We start from the raw sequence: 6,254 nt of genomic DNA, 5'->3' as shown, positions 1-6,254 counted from the left end.
GGAAGCAAATGCCAGCGTGAAATCAGACGTGCAAGTCATTGATTGGGGGTGATACCATGAAAGAGAAGTGTGCAGGGGGCAGAGGACATCGGGGAGCCTTCCGACCACAGTACAAGCCTGACACCTGTGGAAAGAGAGAAAGAGAAGGAAAGATGACAGGGTTGGGGGGCCAGCAGTGCCACCCAAGAAAGTCCCAGCCAACCCACGAGGGACACCTGAGCAAAGTCGGCCTGTTAGAGGTGGACAGAAATGGCCAGCTCGGGGCCTCTGCTTTATTGTCGGGGGCTGGAGCAGCCTAGCGAGAGCTGGTCTTCATCTTGAATACCCTGCACATTTTTTTTCTCTTATTCCTCACAGTAACCCTTGGAGATGGGTCTTGTCGTTTTCCCCACATTTACAGATGAGGAAACCGAGGCACCAGGAGTTGTAGTGACTTCCCTGGGGTCATCCAGCCAGTGAGTAGGGGAGTCCAGGGCCATGTGATTTGCAGAACCAATGGGGTGAAAAATGAACTTTCTAAACCTTATTCACCAGTATGCCCCAGACTGCAATGGCCACAGTCACTGATGGCTTCCATATTCTCAATCAAAGATCTTAGTTCTGGGGCTTCCCTGGTGGTCCAGTGGTTAAAACTCCTATTTCCACTAAATGGGACATGGGTTCGATACCTGGTCGGGGAACTAGATCCCACATGTGGCATTGCTGCTGCTGCTGCTAAGTCGCTTCAGTCGTGTTCGACTCTGTGCGACCCTATAGATGGCAGCCCACCAGGCTCCCCCGTCCCTGGGATTCTCCAGGCAAGAACACTGGAGTGGGTTGCCATTTCCTTCTCCAATGCATGAAAGTGAAAAGTGAAAGTGAAGTCACTCAGTCGTGTCTGACTCCTAGCGACCCCATGGACTGCAGCCCACCAGGCCCCTCCGTCCATGGGATTTTCCAGGCAAGAGTACTGGAGTGGGTTGCCATTGCCTTCACTGCACATGCGGCATAGCACGGTCAAAATAAATAAAATTTAAAAAGACATCTACATTTCCTAATGGCTCAAATTTTTTTTTTTTTAAAGAAGATCTTGGTTTCTCCAAGGCTATAGATGATATTCTGAGCCACACCCTTTGAGCTGTTTGGCAGGTTGGAAGGCTTCTCTGTTCTTGCCTCGTCCCGTGCAGCCCTTTCCCTCCTCAAAACCTTTCTCCTGCTCTGTTTCCATGGACACTCCCTCCCCTGGCTTGCCTCCCAGGTCTCAGCCTGTTCTTCCTCAACCACCTTCACCAGCTCCCCTTCCTCTGCCTGTGCCCTTTATGTACAAGTGATTCAGCTTTTCCTGTTTCAGAATCTGCCTGGTCCATCTTCCACTCTTGTTTTCAACTTCCAGCCATGGGGGCCACGTGTACATGCAGCCAGCGCTGGGAGTAGAAGTAAGGTATTTGCACTGCCTGACGCTTCCTCCTTGGAGAGGTTGTTTGTCTTCTTTAATACACACACACACACCATGCACACACACAAGCGCATACTTGCACGGCTTTTCTACAGAGATATTTAACTTTTAGAGTGTTAATTTGGGCTTCCAGGCACAGTGAATCTTAACGGTGCCCAAGTCATTCTCCAGACAATTTATAACCTACATTTCCGTATGATTTAAAGCTTGGGAAAAGCTTCCTGAGCACTAGTCCCTCCTGAGGATGAGCCAGTCAGTTATGGAGCCTGTGACTGGCTGTCCCTGCCTGAGTGTTGGGCACCCAGGTTGTTCCTTGGCCCAGAAAGAGGCCTTGCCCAGCAGCTCCCAAGAGAGCCCCTGCCTGGGGCCAAATAAGGGAATATCACCAGAGGAGCCTCCCAGCTGAGTCCGGGTCTGAGTCATGTCCTAGCGATGTAGCCGCACAGGGTCTGACTCAGAGAGTGGAGGTTCTTCAGCATCTAATGGCAAGGATGAGACTCACCAAGGCCACCGGCTTGGAGGTGGAGAAGAGGGCAGGACCATCTCCTCCCATCTCATCACCAGATGAGAGGCCGAGGCTAGAGAAGGGCTGTGGCAGCCGTAGGGGAGGGCTGGAGCTGGCACGGAGGCCCTGCTTCTCAGAGTGGGGTCTGGTCCTGCTACCCGCCTCCACCCCCACTCAGGCTGTGCCCAGACTCCCCTTGGAACCTGCAGTGGGGCCCAGTCACCCCCGCTCTGACCCAGTTTATGCCGGAGAGGCCTCAGCTTCCTGACTCATACTCAGAAGGGAGTGGCCTGGAGGAATTCTTTTCTAGAGACTGATCAGAAATGCAAGCCATGTCAAGACATAAGTGCTCTCTCGTGTATATTCTATGTTGTGGACTTGAATATAAACCAGAACACACGATAATGAATAATTAGAGCTGTTACCTTAGCACTTTTTGTGTGACTTCTGTTACAGCGTTTATAACTGGGTGTGACAAATATTTATGGGTCTGACCCCCGCCTGGCCTGTAAGTCCCTGAAATGGAGGACTGGGTCTTTCTCATTCACTTTGTGACCTTGGCATGGTGCCTGGCGCCTGATGGGTCCCTGGTAGAGGTCTGTTGACTGAAGGACCATAGACACAAAGCTTCCCCAAGGCAAAGCTTGCTGTTTTCTTCAGTGTCTGTGTTGCCTATATGCGCTTCCCTGTTGGCTCAGCTGTAAGGAATCCTCCTGCAACGCAGAAGTTGCAGGAGATACAGGTTTGATCTGTAGGTTGGGAAGATCCCCTGGAGGAGGGCATGGCAACCCACTCCAATATTCTTTCCTGGAGAATCCCATGGACAGAGGAGCCTGGTGGACAACAGTCCATGGGGTTGTGAAGAATCGGACACTACTGAAGCAACTTAGCATGCACGCATGTCACTTACATAGGGTAGAAGGAGATGCTACTTAGGGCCTTGTGTCCTGCTAAAGGGATCCCTGAATTCAGAGTTTTTTCTCTGAACTGAGTTTCAGTCAGTTCAGTTGCTCAGTTGTGTCCTACTCTTTGCGACCCCATGGACTGCAGCAGGCCAGGCATCCCTGTGCATCACCAACTCCTGGAGCTTGCTTAAACTCATTTCCATCAAGTTGGTGATGCCATCTAACCATCTTATCTTCTGTCGTCCCCTACTCCTCCTGCCTTCAATCTTTCCCAGCATCAGGTCTTTTCTAATGAGTCAGTGCTTTGTATCAGGTGGTCAAAGTATTGGAGCTTCAGCTTTAGCATCAGTCCTTCCAATGAATATTCAGGACTGATTTCCTTTAAGATGGACTGGTTTGATTCTCAGAGTTTTTAGGAGCCCAGATTTAACATCCATGATGATTATTTCTCATGTCCCTGTTTTTCGTGGGGGTGGGGTGCACCATCCCTCTCTAGAGGAGAACCAGAAGGTTTCTTCCCCAGGGTGGGGCCTGTGACGTCTCCTCTAGGAGAAAGGTGAGAATGTTCTTGATCAATTACCTTCAAGTGTCTCCTGCTGCCTCCCTCCTCCTCCCATGCTCTGTGGCTGGACTGGTCCAGAGTTACATCCTTCCTTCAGGTATGGATGCTAATGCTGGTATGTGTGTGTGGCGGGAGAGCCTTTAGAGAGTCTGCTTGGGACCAGACTGGCCATCACACAGCCCAGTCTCTCTACCCCATTTCCACCCACTGGGGGCATGTAGGGCCAGTTACAAACCAGAGACCCAGGGCACTCTCTCTTGACCTCTTGCAGGGGCGGGGGGTGGGGGGTGGGGTGGTGGTGGGTAGGGTGGAGGGGAGTGGGAGTGTGGAGGCGGGCAGAGGGCCCAGAGGTGAGCCTGGGAGGTGGGGAGGGTCTGGCTCCTCTGCAGGCCCTCAAAGGAAAGGAAAGTGAAGTCTCTCAGTCGTGTCTGATTCTTTGCGACCACATGGACTGTAGCCTACCAGGTTCCTCCATCCATGGGATTTCCCAGGCAAGAATACTGGAGTGGGTTGCCATTTTCTTCTCCAGGGGATCTTTCTGATCCAGGGATTCAAACTCTGGTCTCCCGCATTGCGGGTAGACGTTTTCCGGGCTGAGCCACCAGGGACGCTGGTCCTCGAGGGAGTCATAAAAAGATTAAGGAGATGAGTGTGAAGGTCAGGCTGGGTCGGGGAGGGATCAGGGTGAGGGTGGAGGGGGCCCCTGAGCCCCATGGCAGGAAATGCCAGAGACACTGAAGGCTCCTTCCAGAAGCAGAATCTGGTCAGATTGCAGACTCCACCCCCCTCCTACCCCTCCTCTCAGTCCCTAGAGCCTGCTTGACCTCAGAGGCAGGCCCAGAGGGAAAAGTACTTGGCTTTTTCAAAGACAATGGTTTCTCCTCATTCCCAGTGGAACAGCTTGCTCACTTATTTCTTCCCAGGTGGCTGACAGGTTCTTGGAGAGAAAATACCCCTCTCCACCCTTTTGTGAAGCTGGGATGATTTCTTTGAGTCTGAGAATTTTAACTATTGCCGTGATGACTCGAGTAACAAAATACAAGCCCCTCCAGTATTCTTGCCTGGAAAATCCCATGGACGGAGGGGCCTGGTAGGCTGCAGTCCATGAGGTCACTAAGAGTCGGACTCGACTGAGCGCTTCACTTTCACTTTTCACTTTCATGCATTGGAGAAGGAAATGGCAACCCACTCCAGTGTTCTTGCCTGGAGAATCCCAGGGACGGGGGAGCCTGGTGGGCTGCCGTCTATGGGGTCGCACAGAGTTGGACACGACTGAAGCGACTTAGCAGCAGCAGCAGCAGTAAAGTCTTTACCGTAATAACCCTGTCCACCGTCCACCGGGGTGGGTGACTTCACACTCAGCCAGAAGAGGCGAGACGGCGCCGCTGAAGGCCTCTTTGGTGTTGTGCTGGCGCCACCACGTGGCAGAACGCAGTATTGTCATTTCAAAGCCACAAAACCCCCAATATAGCTGCGGAAAAGGAAATCTCTACCTCAAAATCCTTTGATACTTTTCGGTATCAATGAGTAAAACTGGTACAGCGTTTTGCCACGGATCTCAGGAATTTAAGTCCAGAGTCCAAAACACTCTGGAGTTTGATACTGAGTTATTTTGTTCATTTATCTATCCATCCATCTCTATCTAATGGGTCATCTATCTACTATCATCAATCAACCAAGCATCTATCGATCCATCCATCTATCCATCCATATATGTATCACTATTCTGTCAAGGTGTAATGTGCCAGGTATAACAATGAGCACTGAGGCCTCAACCATGAACAAGACACAGAGGATGTAGACAAGTAACTAGGAAATAACAGTTCACCACCACAAATTACCCCATCCAGGACCATGAAGCGCTTTTAGTCGTTATATCCTTTTAGAGTTCTTTAAACTAGAACAGTTCTTCAGTCTTTTTTGTCTTTCATGACTTCAACATTTTTGACGAATACAGGCTAGTTTCAATGTCCTTGAGTTTGGGTTTGTCTGATGTTTCTTCATGATCTGAGCTGTGCCTTTTGGCAATAATGTCATAGAAATAATGCTGTATCCTTTTTAGGACTTTACATCCTGGAGGTATATGATACTGATTTGTCCCATTACTGGAGATGTTGATTTTGGTTACTGAGGGAAGGTGGTGTCTGCCAGCTTCTCCACTGTAAAGTTAGTTTGTCCTCTGTAATCAATCAATCATTTGATAGGAAATATTTTGAAACTGTATTAATGTCCTGTGCCTAATCAAACTTTTGTCCACTAGCTATAGCATTCATTGATATGTCTTGCCTGAAACAACCATTACTATGAGTATTACAAAACAGTGGTTTCTTGTCTTATTATTTCTTCTGTCTTCCTTGGCTGGCATTCTGCTGTTACGAAGAACTTCCCCTTCTCCTCCAATAAAGACACACAAATTCTTATTTTACTCAGTGGATTCTAATCCATTACTATCATTATTTATTTCTATCCTCAAGTCACCCAGTTGGAGTTCAAGTTGGTTGCTATGTCCTTTTAACATATCCCCACCATGCTTTATTGATTATGCCAAAGCCTTTGACTGTGTGGATCACAAGAAACTGGAAAATTCTAAAAGAGATGGGAATACCAGACCACCTGACCTGCTGAGAAACCTGTATACAGGTCAGGAAGCTACAGTTAGAACTGGACATGGAACAACAGACCAGTTCCAAATAGGAAAAGGAGTACATCAAGGCTGTATATTGTCACCCTGCTTATTTAACTTCTATGCAGAGTACATCATGAGAAACGCTGGGCTGGAGGAAGCACAAGCTGGAATCAAGATTGCTGGGAGAAATATCAATAACCTCAGATATGCAGATGATACCA

Source organism: Bison bison, unplaced genomic scaffold (genome assembly GCF_000754665.1).
Source record: "Bison bison bison isolate TAMUID 2011002044 unplaced genomic scaffold, Bison_UMD1.0 scf7180017864317, whole genome shotgun sequence".
In the NCBI taxonomy this organism is placed as follows: domain Eukaryota; kingdom Metazoa; phylum Chordata; class Mammalia; order Artiodactyla; family Bovidae; genus Bison; species Bison bison.
The sequence above is the reverse complement of the archived record's forward strand: the minus strand, read 5'-3'. Positions refer to the sequence as shown.